The 16333-nt window shown below is 41.1% G+C and overlaps 1 long non-coding RNA gene across 1 annotated transcript in view; it reads left to right on the top strand.

Moving 5' to 3' along the window:
- Window positions 1-16333, top strand: part of LOC116959362 — a 51147-nt gene that overhangs the window by 26598 nt on the left and 8216 nt on the right. Inside the window, exon 2 of the long non-coding RNA XR_004405803.1 lies at window positions 7176-7260. This is a non-coding gene — a long non-coding RNA (uncharacterized LOC116959362). The remainder of the gene's footprint in view (window positions 1-7175; window positions 7261-16333) is intronic.

The following is a 16333-nucleotide window of genomic DNA, read 5'->3' as shown; positions in this document are numbered from 1 at the left end:
GCAGGTGACTACCTTAAGTAGTGGATACTGTGATGAATCCAAGAGCCATGCTGGTCTGCATCTGCTGTGGCAACCATTCACGGTTTGCACTTGCACACAAGCACTGCAGTGTTCTGCTCTTTCTAGCAGCAATCTAGGAACTGGATTTGGAGCCACATATTGTTTCTAGCATATGATGAGATTTGTGTAAAAATATTTTTTATTCTTAGAGCTGGAGCTCAGAGCCCCCTCTCCATACTCAATTTTGAAGGTTGATTCTAGAAAAAATAGATGTCTAAAAGGAGAATAAAATGTTTCGCTACCTATGTGACTCTTGGCAACCTCTTGCTTGTTTAATTGCAGAGCATGTCCAGCAGATATCACTGAGTTAACCTCATCAGGCTACTGTGTGACACTGTGCTTTACAGTCTTGATAGATGTATACACATTGTCTTCTGATATAGTTCAGAGCAACCCAACATAGCATTCCAGAAATCCATTTACTTGCACTCTAATATTCAATAATATTCTCCCCACCAAAATCTTTAAAATGTCACTTACCTAATACATAGCTCAAGTTTACAGCTGAGTGCCTGTGCCCTTTTAAATTTGGGCCCCAGTGACAGAAACATTCTGTTATGTTAACCTTCTTCCAGGACTCTGCAGCATACATTCTTCTTTTTTACTAAAACAAAGAACGTTTTTAGAAAAATAAGAAACTGTTTATACTATAATAAATGCAGAAGAATGGGAGTCATTGTAGGGTTCATAGATAGGACATCTTACTGAGTGTTTTCAAATTAATGTAAGATTCCTCCTCATCTCAGAATTTTACTGTATCTAGTAAAAATGCCAAAGTAAACTAGGGATAATAGCTTTACAATGGCTATGTTCCTGGAAGCCGCTTCTTCCTTACCTGTGTACTTTAATTTTTTCTGCATGTTCTTTCTCATTTCCTTCTCACTGCTATTTTGACTGTATCTGGATAATACTCTCTTTCAGTCCTTTCTGGCTTTTTGCTCTGTGGTTCACTGCAAACACTTCAAACTCAGATCTTTCCTTTTTCATATAATCAGTCTCTTCAAACATTCCTTTTTTGCTTCTCTGGACCTATGTGCATTTCCCCTGCTCTTAAAATATTAAAGCAGTGTCCTTTTAGATATAAGTTAGCTAAAAGTACTGTATATTAGTTTCATTGACTGTTTTCTATAAAAAGCTGTTATAAATATAGCTTTTTCCAAAGGAAGTATAAGCAAGCTAAGAAATTCAGATGTCAGATATAAGTATAAATATCTACCTATATTAAACATATTCAGGAAGCTGTGCATAGGAGTATTTACCATGTGAGTCATTTCAGTTTGTGATTTACTAGAGCTAGACTTTGTGCAAGTTTTCTGCTTAATGTGATCTTAATACTAACTGAAGGTGTGTGTGTCAGTAGGAGTGAGTGGCACAGTGTGCAACCTAGAGTGAAAATAGAAATTATGTTCAACTTGTCTATGGCATAGCAGCAGGATTTCCCCTTCACTCCAGCATGCTTTCTGCTGCTTTTTCCAGTGATTTTAACTACCAGATAAGTGTTATCCCTCTAGGACATTTTCCTAAACTAGTTAAGCTCAGTGGTTATTTTTCCTTTGGTGATGCTAAATTCTTCTTTGCTTACTCTTCCATTTCTCTTAATCTCTCCACCAGACCATTCGTCCTGATTAATGGTTAGTATTTACTACATCAGGAGGATTTGTTCAGAAGGGCCTCTGTAGTCAAGAGGAGTTTCAACCCACAGCTGGTAGATGCACATCTGAATGAGCAGCCAACCAGAATTAGCACCACTTATAATACGCTCTGCATCTCGCCAGCAAGCTGCTTTGGCTGAATAGCTGCTGAGTGGTTTAAGTATCTACCTGGCCGAAGAAATTGCATAGGAGACAAGACATGTGTGCCTGAGGTAAATAACTTCCTGTTCCAAAATAGGTGAGTGGTGTGAGTTCTGATGGGCTCAGCACCAAGACATTGCAGCAGTACATTTTCAAATATTCCTGGTAACAGGGCTTGAATGAAATGCTCTGTCCTCTAACAGTGAATAAATTATTTCCTTCTTCCCATACTCAATCGACCTATAAGTGTGTAATCCGCCTTTGAACCTTGTTATCTGTTGCTAAAATGCAAATTGTGTCTCTAGCTGTTGCCAATTCCTGTAATTTCTATTGCAGCATTGAAGAATCCTGTCAGGCAATGACCTGAGAAGAACAATACTATCTTCTGCCACTTTTCATCACACTGGCTCAGTACCACAGAGGTTATGTTTATTCCAATCTAGCTTTTTTTGGTCATAAAATAAACCCTTGTTCCATTACTGACTAGTTCTAGTGCTTAAGTCCAGAGTTTCCTCTCTCCAACTAGTGAACATGTAGATCTCCAGAAATCGGTAAGGGTTAACTAGAAATTGTGATTAGAACAGGGAATTTGAATATAGGAAGAAAGTGAAATGTAAGTCAAATGTAAATTACTTTTGAACATTAGTGAAGGTGGTACTTATTCAAAATGCTTGGACTTTGAAGTGCACTGGATAGAAACATTCAACGAAGTGTGAATTTTGGAGATGGGCTGAAAATAGCTGTGTCTGCAGAAAGCTGGACTCCTCAAATCTTGGTTAAAGGCTTGGATTTAGAATCTGTATCTTAAAAGCTTCCATCAAAAAGAATTTCAGCTCTGCCCCTGCCAGACTAGGCTGCAGAATACTGGGATACATTTTGTTACTTTCTATGTTGCACTTATATCCTGACTAGGGGGAAGTCTCTGCATGTCAGAATTTTGCAATGAGGTTGTTGCTTAAAGGAAAGCGCCATACATATGGATGCACTTCAAAATCCCCCTGGATTTTGAGAAAAAACAGTATTTGTGTCAATCAATGCTCTCAGTGATCACCAGAGTTCTAGAAAGCTGCCAGCTGAAGTGGCTGTAGAGTCCTGTGTTTTGCAGAAATCAACAGAGGGATGCTCATTTAGTTTACTGAGCTTTAATGAAGCTAGTTTGGGACCTGGAACTCCTGCTTATCAGCCACATATTTCCAGACTAAATCATTCTCTCACCAGATTGTTTTCAAATAAGCTATTCTGTCTCTAATGAATTGTGGGCATTATAGAGTAATTCTGGTTTGAATGAACAGACACCTAACTGACTTGTTCCTACATGTATCTCTAGCTTCACATGTATTTCTGATATCAGATCATACAATGAGCCTACACATAGGCCAAAGAGAAGTTTGCTGTTTCTTTCTCTTGTTTCAAGCCTATTGCCTGAACCCTCTCCTATCTTCTTGGCAAAGTTGAGTTGGAGTGCCTATACTCTCCCTGGGCACCATATCTGGAATACAGCCTTGTTTCTCTAGACTTGCGGAAATATTACTGCAATAGTAAAGGCACTTGTGAGTCAGATTTAGCCATCAGGACACTTGCTTCTGGTCTGTCATTTCTTCCCATAGAATACACTGAAAGCCCAATAAAATAGCAGGTATTACCTAGTCAGCCAAGCAGTACCATGACAGGAGATAAACAGAGATCCGGGGTGCCCATGGATGCCAAATGGTAGGATGGAGGGAGGGAAGAAAGCGTAGTCCAGGTAGCATAGTCATAACTGCTGCTTTTTGAGAGTTGGTATCTCCCAGCAGCAGTGCCAACATAATGAGGGTAGCTACTTGCACAAAAGGAGCTGCAAGCAGGAAGGAGTTGAGACAAAGCAAGCTGTAGTTCTCTGGAATGGGGGAAGACCAGGCTGAGGGTGCGTGGAGGAAGAAATCTTAAAATCCAAGCTGACCCACACAGCTGCTGACTTATTCTTCATGTAGACAATAGTGTTATAAAGAGGTCATGACACAGCTGCATCAAAGCTTTCACGTACCCTCGGTTGGACCATTCCTCTAGAACACAACTGTGCTCTAAAGGGAAAAGAAAGCCCATGCACCACTTCTCTGACTAAGATCAGTATGTATTTTTCCCTTATTTACAGACCTGATAGAGAGAGAGCTGTGTCTAAAACCTGCAACTGCACTCTCACCAGGCCTTGGTTTTGTAGACATTATGTGAATCTGTTTGTGCAATCCTGAAATCTACTGACAAGGACAAGCTTCATTGGGGTTTGGGACCTTCGTTGTACACAAAGTTGTCTTCAGGACTCTTTACGGTACAGGTTCTTGAATGAGAGCATTCTTTAGCCTGGGAAGATTTTGGGGTGTCTGTCAGTATGGAGGGCGGCTTCTTGGCTAAACTGCACATTCGTAAATTCTGACTGGTTTTGCTCTCCATATTTTTAGCTCTCTGCTTACAAACCCAGGTTTCCTCTAGACAACAGCAAAAGCCTCTGAGGGAAAAGAAAAGGAAAGGAAAGTTACAACAATTTCCTGTTAGAAATCTTTTAAGATTAACCAAAATAGCTTAATCACAAACTGTGTTGTGGCAGTATTAAAATTCAATTATTCTTACTAAAAGAGATGAGTCTATTAAGGGAAAGCTTTGGATCTTTTACAGATTAAAACTTCCATCTTCAGCTGCTATTGCTCCTCTTGACAGTTCACTGTGATTATGACAGATGAGGCAAGTAGAACTTAAGGAAACAGTCCACATTTGCTGATGATGGGGAAGAAAGAAATATTTAGCAGGGTGACTTTTGCCTTATGGACAGAGCAAGGAGAATTTATGCCCATGTATGTCTTATGTGGACAGAGCAGGGAGACAGCTAATTGTATTTATATTACGGTACCACAATACACCACAAAGCTATCGCCCTATTTCTAGCATAAATATAAAATAAATATAAATATATATGTAACATTTCACAAAGCAGATGAGCTAAATTTGCTTTTCAAAAAAGACACAAGACAAACCAAATACAACAATTTGCCTCATGCAGTCCTTTGCCCACAACTCCCTCCCCCCCAGCCCTGTCACCACATTTCTAAGAATATGCCACTTTCAGTTTTTCCATGTCACTTATACAGTGAACTCCTTAGAAATTTTATACATAAATCAACTTCTCCACAGTGCTAACAGAAATCTAGCTTGTCTCTGAGGTCAGCTGATACTTCAGTTGATTTGGATTTTGAGAACTATCAGCAGTAGCACATTTACTTTCAGTGCTCAGTTCTTTGAATTTGTGCTTTCTATTTCCAGGGAAGGATCAGGCCAATCCATCTGCACAGATCCAGTTGCGTCAGGGAGATTGCCCTGAATCTTCAGTGGCTGAGGCTCTGGCCCTATCTACTGAGAAAATTTATTAAATTATGTCCAGATTTTTGCAATGCCAGCTCTTCCTTGCAAACCTGACACTTCTGGGGGAAGAGGAAGGGGGTTTCCTGAGGCCTCTCATGTATCTGTCATGATGACAAGCTTCTTAAAAAAGAAGTAGGATTACCATAACACATTTACTAGCCTGTTAATAGCAAAACAGAAACTGAAATTACACATGCAGTTCTGCTAATGAGAGGTTATTTTGTTTTAATTCAATGGCCATTTGACAGGAATGAAATCCACTAACTCCTAAAATCTTTGTTTACTTAGAGTCTCAAAGGTGAAGTAATTAAAAAAAAAAAAACAACACCTTTCTGAGTTTTGTTAGCCATGCCACTAACATGTCACTTGAATCACTTGATGAAAACCCAATGTTGATCTAAACCAATATTACAAGTAAACAGTGAAATCCTAGAAAAAGGCAGCTACTTTACTGGAAACTCTTCATCCAAGTGCTATTTCTGCTGCATAGGCTCCAAGCAGCTGCTGCAAAATATGACGTGATTATCCGAAAGGCTGCACCTTTGAGTAAAAGGAACACTATTGATTTTCATTTTGAAGACTTACTGAAACCTAGGAGGAAAGGGAGTGAGGGATTGTTAAGTTCCAGGTAAAGTAAAACAGAGATAATGACAACTGCAAGGGAGGCAAGTAGATGTGCAGCCAGAACGTCTGGCTGCCTTTAAAGCTGCATAATTCTGTAGCAGCAAACTTCGGGGAAACAGTCAGGTTTGTTTTCCAGGAAGAGATAATAATGTAGAAACCTCTTTTTTGTGGCTTTCTTTAATCACATGGAGAGGTGGTGTTAAAAGCCAAACGGCACAGAGAGACGCTCTCTTTTGAACTTCAAAAGCACAATACATCCCAGGCTCAGTTCACTAAATGGGTGCTTTACTGAAAGTTAGTCATCACTCATGTTGAGCTGATCTCCTGTGCCTCTTTTAGAAACAACTATTTTAGCAGCCTTTGCCGTTACAGTACTGGCAGGACAATTCAAGTGTGCAGAGAGCGTGTCACTGGAACTGACATCAAAATTCATGTGTCCTGTTGCATGTTTCTCTTCAAACATTTTTGAGCATATTTACAATAGCCGTGCAAATTCAGTTAAAATATTTTCAATAGCTAAGTAGTCATTTCTCCAGAACTGTGCCTTGGAACATTTTGTTCATGCACCATAGTATCCTATTTCATTTCAGATTTATAGGTCACTGCTTGCTTCTAGTACAGACTGAGCTGTCATTTTTTTGCAAATATATGGCACAAATAAATCCCTGCCTTGCATCCCTTTGGCGTTTCCTAAGAGGGCTGAGTAGTTTGGTGCTGTGTGCTACATCTGGAGCACCTTTAGAAAGCACTGGTAAACCAAGTTTGGCTACAAGCAGAAACACAAACACATCTATGATCCTAGCACGGATCTTTGCTTCACAGAAGTGCACTGCTATTCAGTGGAACAGTGAAAAAGTTAATTTGCCCTGCCTCAGTCCTACAATGGCTGATTCAGTTGCATTGAGATGAGGTAAGACCATATTGTGACAGAGCAGTTGCTTTGCTAAAATAGAGCTAACAAAGGGGGGGAATGGTTTATAGCTTCTTTTGTTCCCCCTCTGGCCCTCATTAAATCTATGCTATCTTCTTCAACCAGGAGTAACCAAAGCACAGCAAACTTGGGCACCCAGCCTCAGCCCACACCTTTCCACTTCTTCCCTACCTGGGGAAGAACATCCTCCAGTGAGATACTAACTACTGCCCTGAGGGGTTCCTCTCACAGATGCTACTTTTTTACCTCAAGTATGTTTCAAATACTGAGAAAGTTAAATTTTTTTAATAGTATCCTGCAGCAAAACAAAAGGACTTAACAGCTCCTGCACAAGAAAATAAGAGGATACTACCCTAAAATCTGCTTTTTCTTTTCAGGGAATTGCCAACAGGCAGTTACAACAATCATTTCCCAATTGATGGTAACCAAACACATTTTCTGTGAAGATGATGTTGGATTCTGGTAAGTAAAAAAGTTACTGTTGTTTTTTCCCCCTCCTTTTTTCCTCCTTCCTATTTTTCCAAGAACTCAGTATTGTCTTGTATGCTTGCTTTGAACCAGTGGTAGTTTGTATGTACAAGTCATCTGAACAAATCTTTGTGACAGTCCCTGCATGTGCCTGCTGTCAGCCAAAAGGCTTTGATTCTTCATGAACTCAAAAAAGATAGCTATTTCTTCCTGTTCAGAGGTCTAAATCTCCACAGATCATTGGAAACTTTCTCTCCATTGCCTTTGGATCAGATGCTCAGGCTCTTATTCAGCTGCAGCCCTTCCCCTGAGGAGAACTTAGTTTCTGGAAAGCTAGCGCCTGATGGCCCTATTCATGGAATCACAAATGAAATCTGACCTGATGCAGAAGATGTAACTAGGCAAATGAATTAAACTGGTTTTCTCCAACCCCTCAATTACTTTATGTCCAAAATGGATTTCTTATATTTTAGCAAAAACTCAAATCCTTTTGAGATACCTTTTGAATTCAGTTTTGCAATTACTGTCAACTCTTTGCAGCAACTTCAATGGGAATTTTGCATAAGTCTGAGGAAAACTGAGGCCTTAATTCTGTATTCCTTGCTAATGCAATTAACTGTAAATCTGAAATGTTCTTGGATTAGTCAATGGCATGGTTTTTCCCTTGGTCAGATTTTTATTTTACTCCATGAATATTCAGCCTTAATTACAGCTTTTTTGGGTTGGGTTGGGATTTTGTTTCCAGTGAAATCTAAATTTAGCATTTACATTTTTATCATTGGAGAATTAATGGAGAGAAAGTTTTGCACTCAATTCTTTCTTCAGCAGGCTTTTCATATCAGTAAGGCCATTCCCTTTTTGTGACAGAAACAGCAAAGTCAGTCACTTTACATGTCTGTTTGGATCCTACCTGCCACATTATTAACAGACTCTGAATGATATCTCTCAGTTATTGGGTACGTACTTTCAGTGCAGCATTTTATTTCCAGTTATGATCCTGCCAAACTCAACAACAGGCTCCTGCAATAGCTCTGCAGTGACTCTGGTCTAGACTGAGAAGTTTGTCTTTTATTGACACTCTGCCTGATTGATTTGCCAGATTTGGTAAGTAAACAGGAGCTCATACATCCTAGAAGCTTTCCTTGTTCTGTAATACACAAAGGTGTTTCTTAATTACAACAGTGTGGAAGTGAACACAAATAACAGAACAACCAGTAATCCTAATATCTGAAAAATTCTAATCTATTCTAGCCATGTACTCCTGCTGCTGTTTTGCACCAGTTCTGATATTTCTGGGATGCCTTTTTTAGCCATTTTAGCTCTTTAATGTGACATGACTGGATTTTATTTTTTTTTCCCTAAGATAGCAAGTTGTCTTGACTCTGGAAGGGTTCAAGAGCCATCATGACGGATGAGGTGGGATTCCATGGACAAGGAGCAGGGATGGAGAAAGAGAAAGGCCAAGTTGTGGGGGAAGTAGCTGGATTGTTTCATCTGTCTGACACCACAGTTGTTTAAAAACCACCCTGCCTATATTGTTTCTATCACACAAAATGTACAGCTGACAGCCTTCTAGTTACTGGCTCACAGGAAAGCTAAAATTATTAAGCAAAATTTCACTTTGGGACTGGTTTTATTTACCAGGCTTGACCAATGTGCTAAGAGAGGACACGTTTAGATTTAGAGCAACTCAAAGTAAGGTTACGCTGGCCATGCTGTTGGGGGTCACACTAGCTGGACGAAGCACTTAAGGTTGCCTTTAGCACTTCAGTGGGGGGGGCTACATAAACAGTATGGATGAGCCTGCTTTATCAGAGTGTCTTTCACCTGCTTACCAGTTTCAGTTTGGAGGATCAACCACTTGGCGCAATGTATGCGTTACAGGAATGTACTGAAGGTGCTGTAGTGTTTACGTAATTCTAGGAGGGAAGTAGAATCATTTAGTATACGTAGAAAGAGAAGCAGGATCTGCCATGTATGAATGTTTAAAGGTTAAGTTACCTTATAGTTCCTTGGATTAAATGAGACCCTTTTCACTTCCCATGAGTAAATGCACTTGCCCTACCAAGTAAGGATGTCAAAGTGTATCAAATCACCATTTTAAGGAAAATAATGGAACTCCCAAGTAGCAATATCATAATGAGTGAACAGGCACCATTTTTCCAATGCTAAATGTTTCCATCATTACTTTCAATCAGCTCCAGCAGTGTCTGCTTTGGCTCTTGCTTACCTGAGTATATTCCCATTGCCTCACCAGATATGAGAAGAGTTACCAGCCGATCATGTGTCTATATGTGCCTATCTCCACCACACCCACCTCTTCTCTTTTGCTTTCTCCCCGTCACTGTCAGCATATGTTTCAGCTGATATGGATGCCTGGGACTCCTGCTATCAGAAGTTGTGTCCATAGTAGGTAGATTCACACTTGCCAACCAGTAGCTGGGTGGCTGTATTTAGACCATTATCAAGACAAAATGACTAATGCCTGGTGAGAGCCAGAGTAGGTTGGCTCAGAGCCAGTTCCTCCTGTACTGCATAACTTCTTACAGGTGCCAGTATAGACACAGGGGGAGGGAGTCTACCTAACTCTGTCCTTTGCTGTCATCCAGCTCCAGCAAGTCTGTACTTGTCCCCTCCCTCTCTGAAAGGACAGGGCAGATTTCACAACTTATGTAACAACAATTTTGGAAATCCCACAGGATGGAGACACACAGATAGGGAAATGTCACAATAGTTTCCTTATAGATTTCTCCTCAGGAAGGGGGGGGAGATCCCCCACTCCTTACAGGTAAGAGCGTGGCTGCCTTTACCTCCAGATTTTCCAGCTCTTTGAGGGTAAGAGAGTCAGGACAGCTACCCTTGTCACTCTGTCCTTTTCTCTGTCTTACTTACTTACAGCCTGGTTGCAATGCAGTAGTTTTACAAGACTTCTGAAGCCAGCAGAGGTTTTTATAAAGGGGATTCTCATCCCACAGATTGTGTGTGAGTGCAGATAAACTCCTTAACTGTCACTGGGATGGGGAGAAGTTGAAGGGTGGAGAAGAAGAGAGAATGGGTTTGTGACATGATTTCTCTGTGTTGCTCTGTGTAGTTGTCTGCAAAGCCTTATTTGTTCACATAGAGCAACTGAGCCCCTTTCCATAGGAACTGGTAGCTAGGAATTGGTCAAAAATCCAGCTATTAGAGTTATAGGGCATTAATGGAATATAATACACAAATTTCTCTCTGATTTCCTCTTCCTGCATCAACGAGAGCAGTGGCCTTCATGGGACAAGATCTCCTCCCAGTATACCAAATTCTGGCACTGAGAAAGGGTCTTGACACGAGGCTCTTGTCTGCTAGCTGGAGAGAAGAAGCTCTTTCACTGTTGGGAGCATGTCTCCATGATTCACAGCAGATCAGATCATTTGATTACACAGTCACCAGTAGCAAAGTATGAGGCCACAGAGCAGAAATGTCTACATGGAACAATATCAATGTATGATGGGGGACTAACAAGAACTTTAGAGAAGGGGCCTTATCCTCAGCATGAGAGGCTTAATATGTCAATCTTAATTCATATGGCAAAGCGGTCATCCAAATGATCATACCTAAGCCTGAAGTTCCTTGAGCAATAAGAAAGGCATATATGAACTGAAGAATTAAAGGATTTCAGTTATGTGAGTGAGAACATTCTGTGAAACAGAGGAACAGAAGGGAAGGAAAAACCCTCAGTAACACTAACAAAAGCATGTTCAAACAATAATATTCCCAGGCAAATCATCTTTCCAAGAGAATTTATAATCAGATGTGAAAATCATATCCTGAGCCAGATATGACTATGGCTTTTAGCCATGTCCTATGGGATTTTCAAAATAAAACAAAGGAAAGATCATTGATGAAGTGGCAAATAGAAGACTAATATCCTGATCTGCAGCCTGATTCTCCTAAATTAGGTCATACACTTTCTGTCTTTGCACAAACCCAAGAGTTGGTAAGGAAGCAGTTCTGATTTTCTTGTAGTCTAACAGCTGAACTTTCTGTCAACTACCAACATCCTGTTTCTTTTACTGTCAGAGCTACACAGCCACTTTGCAGTCAGATCTGATTAGCTCAGACCAGGTGGCATTATTTGATGGGTCATTATACAGTGAGTAAGCCTTTCTGCTGAAATCGAGGCTCTTGACTAGTCCTAGGAGGAAGAATACCTGTTGTGTCAGCCTGCTACATACACAACCTAGTCCTACTTTTGCTGCCTCTATGATCAATAGCAAAACTCCCACAACTTCAGTTGAGATTCATGGAAGTATTTAGTTCTTCAAAAGTTCTCCTTTTCATATTTTTGCTCTTGGGAGATGGTTGTCTTAGGTATATGGATGGTCTTGCCCTTTTGCAGCATTCCACAACCAAACATGGGAGTCCTGAGGTGGTAGTTCTGTTTGTCAAGAAACACTTCCTGCCCATTATTCCCCACCCCCTACCCCCCCAGTAATCTAGAGGCCAGAGCAGTTGCATCTGAACAGATTCAGCACTAGGAGAGGATTTCGTTTAAGTCCTTGTTGCCTCAGAGGCAAAGGTCCTGCACTACACAGGCTTCTGTGGAGGAGGGGAAGGCACTTTGGTCTGTGGATGCTGTACAAAGAGTTGTGCATCTCTCTGGGCTAAGAAGAGAGCAGGGGAGGTCTGCAACCTGCTGCTTCATTTGCTCCCTGCGCCTGAGAATCCTGTGATATAGTCATTGCTCCAGAATTAGTTCTAGATTTTAGTTATTCACTGTTAAATCCTTATTCCTTTTCCTACAGACACTTAGGTCTCCAGATGCTTAATTCCTTTTCCTGGACTTGTTCCTGGGTTATCAGCTCCATTTCCTAAAGTGGCTGAAGTAGATTATCAGCTCCATTTCCTAAAGTGGTCACAGACTGGAGTATTTCCAAAGCAGGACTAGTGTTTGCAAGTCTGAGCTTCAACTTGATCATATAAGGATATTTCTTTCACTTAAGCTTACAGTAAAATTAATAAAACTGGACCAGATTTGGCATATGACTAGCTTATCCTCCTCAAGCCTCCTAATATTGAACCATACAGAGCAGAAAACCTCAATTGATTTGTAAAACAGAAACTGAGTTCAGTGAAAAGCTGGCTGTTCCCCTCCCCCACCATCAATAACATTAGTATTGTTTGATGATGCTTTTTTCCCCTTCTCAGCCTTTAATTTCCTGGAGGACCGTATCTGACCAGCAAATGTAGAGGACTAACTGTGAGATATGTTCTTTAACTCTAGTGGTTCTGGTGTGGTTGTTTTACAGTAAAATGTGCTGTTTCTTTTACACCCTGTATAGAACAGAACACTGGCTGTTCTGTTTGGATTTGGAAGCATTATGTCTCTTTAAAATGACATTAATAGCAAACAGCATTACCACATGCAGTTTAGCTGTTTAGTAGTTACCAAGAGGAGATCGTATTTATGCCAGTTTTTTTGCGGCAGGTCAATTGTTTTGTTAGTACAGGCAACATTATATTTGTATTGTGCAACTCTTCCTAGGAACTGAATTGCGCTGGAGGACAGGAAATCATGGGAAGCAGGATGGACTTGAATTAAAAGGAAGGGATTTGTTTTTCTTGTGTTTGGATGCCAGTGTCTGCTGAGCTAGAGTGACATACTGTAAAATCTGTACTTCTTATTATGCAACTAAGCAAAAGGAAGATTTACAAGAGATTAAAGTGAGTAGACTATAGTTATTCTTATTTTGAGTTTAGTTTCTTTTCCCTTAATCCGTTTTGATGGGATGACACATGGTCTTCACAGATCAAACCTATAGATTCTGGAACAATTTTGCAAGGTGCTATTTTATAGAACTTTCTGAGCTGCATTTGGCCAAATCTGTCCTTATCTAAATGTATAAATGACCACCTAACCCAATGGACAGTATTTAAAATTCAGCCACTTCTATATGTTTTATAACTAGGAAGGCCAAGCTACTTTCATAATCTGCCTGCTACATAGAGACTTTATGACTCCGACTGGGAGAGTTTCATAAATACTTTGCTCATGGTTATTTAAAAAGACACTGTCTTATGATGGTGTTTAATAGGTATCTCTTCTCCCTCCTTTTTTTCTCTACAATCAGCACATTATCTTAATTGTGTACTTAGTGTAGATTAAGCTGGAATAGAAGAACTCAGGGTAAGGGGTAGGGCTCCAGCCACACTCTCCAGGTCACAGAAAGTAAAGTCAGGGACTGGGACAATGAAGAACCGCCCACTGAACAAGAAGATCAGGTTCGAGAACATCTAAAGAACCTGAAGGTGCACAAGTCCATGGGACTTGATGAGATGCATTCACGGGTCTTGAGGGAACTGGTAGATGAAGTGCCTAAAACACTATCCATTATATTTGAGAAGTTGTGGCAGTCCAGTGAAATTCCTGCTGGTGGAAAAGGGGAAACATAACCCCCATTTTTAAAAAGGGAAATAAAGAGGACCCAAGGGGCTACAGGCCAGTCAGTCTCACGTCTTGCCCAGCAAGATCATGAAGCAGATCCTCCTGGAAAATATGCTATGGTACATAGAAAATAAGGAGGTGATTGGTGACAGCCAACATGGCTTCACCAAGAGCAAATTGTGCCTGTCAAATTTGGTGGCCTTCTACAATGGGGTTATATTTCTGGTGGATAAGGGAAGAGCAACTGGCGTCATCTACCCGGAGCTGTGCAAAGCACTTGACACTATCCCACACAACATCCTTGTCTCTAAATTGGACAGACATGGGTTTGATGGATGGACCACTCAGTGGATAAGGAATTGACTGGATGATCACACCCAAAGAGCTGCAGTCAATGACTGGATGTCCAAGTGGAGAGCAGTGACAAGTGGTGTTCCTCAGGGGTCGGTGTTGGGACCAGCGCTGTTTAACATCTTTGTTGGTGACATGGACAGTGGGATCAAGGGCACCCTTAGCAAGTTCATTAACAGCACCAAGCTGTGTGGTGCAGTGACACGCTGGAGGGAAGGGATGCCATCCAGAGGGACCTGGGCAGGCTGGAGAGGTGGGGCTGTGCAAAACTCATGAAGTTCAACAAGGCCAAGTGTAAGCAGCCCTCTGGAGAAGGACTTGGGGGTAGCAGTGGATGGAAAACTGCCTGTGAGCCAGGAATGTGCGCTCACAGCCCAGAAAGCCAACCCTGGCCTGGGCTGCATCAAGAGCAGGGGGGGCAGCAGGGCCAGGGAGGGGATTTTCCCCCTCTGCTCTGCTCTGGGGAGACCCCCCTGCAGTGCTGGGTCCAGCTCTGAGGCCTCAACATCAGAAGGACATCGACATGCTCAAGCGGGGCCAGAGGAGGCCATGAAGTTGCTCAGGGGGCTGGAGCAGCTCCCCTGGGAGACCAGGCTGAGAGAGTTGGGGGCATTCAGCCTGGAGAAGAAAAGGGTTCAGGGAGACCTTAGAGTGGCCTCCCAGGGCTTAAAGGGGGCTACAGAGAAGATGGGGAGGGACTCTATCGGGGAATGTAGGGATAGGACAAAGGGTAATGGTTTTAAACTGAAGGAGAATAGATTTAGATTATATATAAAAAATAAATTCTTCAGTGTGAGGTTGGTGACACACTGGACGAGATTGCCCAAAGAAGTTGTGGGTGCTCCCTCCCTGGGGCTTTGAGCAACCTGATCTAGTGGAAGGTGTCCCTGCCCGTGGCAGAGGGATTGGAACTAGATGATCTTTAAGGTTCCTTCCAACCCAAACCAGTCTATGATTCTTTTTTATGAATACTTTAATTTCAGCTCAAGCACTAGAGGCTGTTAAAACTGACCTGCAGTAAGTTCAAGCTTTAAAAATTTGGACCAACAGTAGCATAACTTGTATGGTGATTAAGTAGCTTCTCCAAGGACTATGCTGTATTATGTAATGTGTCTGAATCTTGTAGTAGAAAGCTCTAAATTAGGTGTGTAATTGTTCTGCACTTGGGACTCCTTTTTTATAATAAAGATTACAGCTGGCAAGAGAACTTGTGAGAACCACCTGTATACCCTTGCAGCTGTTATTCCTTCTGTGTAATTCTTTCATAACCCAGCTCATATTTTCTTTGGCTTTCTCAAATGCACTATCTCCTTCCAAAATTTCACAGCCTTCCAGTATGCTTTCCTCTGACGTGCTATAATCTTCCCAGATTTCATACAGAATTTTCCTTTAGAGAGAAAACATTTTCTCTCAAGTTTAGTTTTGTGCTCAGCTCTGTTGACTTCACTAGAGATTGAATTAGGTTCTGTAAGAAACCCTGAAGACCACTGACCATTAGTTAAACCTGGCATTTACTTGAAGATGGCTGTGTAGTGATTTTTTTGTTCTGCTTGTAGCCAGCATTCAAGCTAGTGGAATTACACGTGCACTCATAAATTCACTCAAAGCCTATTTATACCAGCTTGGAGTATACCTATGGTTGTGTTTAGCATTTATGTGCAATTGTCTTTGGGCTTCAGCTGGGCTAGTATACAATATTAACAGATAATGGTTTGTATATAGTGTAACTACAGCAGACTGTATGCAGCAGTCAGCTTTTCCTTTCACCTGGGTCAGAAGCTCAGGTCTGGCAGATGAACTGTGGTATTTTAAACTTTAAGGAGTCAGAAGAGAAATGCCACTGCTAAAACCTATCTATCTCCATTTCCAGTCCCAAAACATATTTTGGACTGATGTGAAATGTGCTGCATTTTAAAATCACCATCTTCTTAAACTGTATTGAAATTACAAAGAAAATGAGATATGTAGAAGAGCAAGGAGAAAATAATATGGATGCCTGAGAAAGGCAGCCCTCAATTGTGTAGTCCTCACTTTATAGTTAGTATACAGACAGCCTTAGCTGTCTTCATTTGTGCCTTTTAACGCAGATTTGTAAGTCTAAGCTATTTCAGTATCTGAGATTGAAACTGTTATTGTATTCACCTTGGCAATGAGCTTGCATATGGTTTTGCATACAGCACATGAATTATACTTATCAGGAAGAAAGATTACCTAGGTTTTATTAGTTCCAAAGCATAATAAAAAGATACACAGTACAGGTTGCACTGTTCACATGAAAAACTTCTTCCTCGTTGG

This window comes from Tyto alba, unplaced genomic scaffold (assembly GCF_018691265.1).
Source record: "Tyto alba isolate M040663 unplaced genomic scaffold, T.alba_DEE_v4.0 Super-Scaffold_28, whole genome shotgun sequence".
In the NCBI taxonomy this organism is placed as follows: domain Eukaryota; kingdom Metazoa; phylum Chordata; class Aves; order Strigiformes; family Tytonidae; genus Tyto; species Tyto alba.
This window is presented reverse-complemented; position numbering and strand designations above follow the sequence as displayed.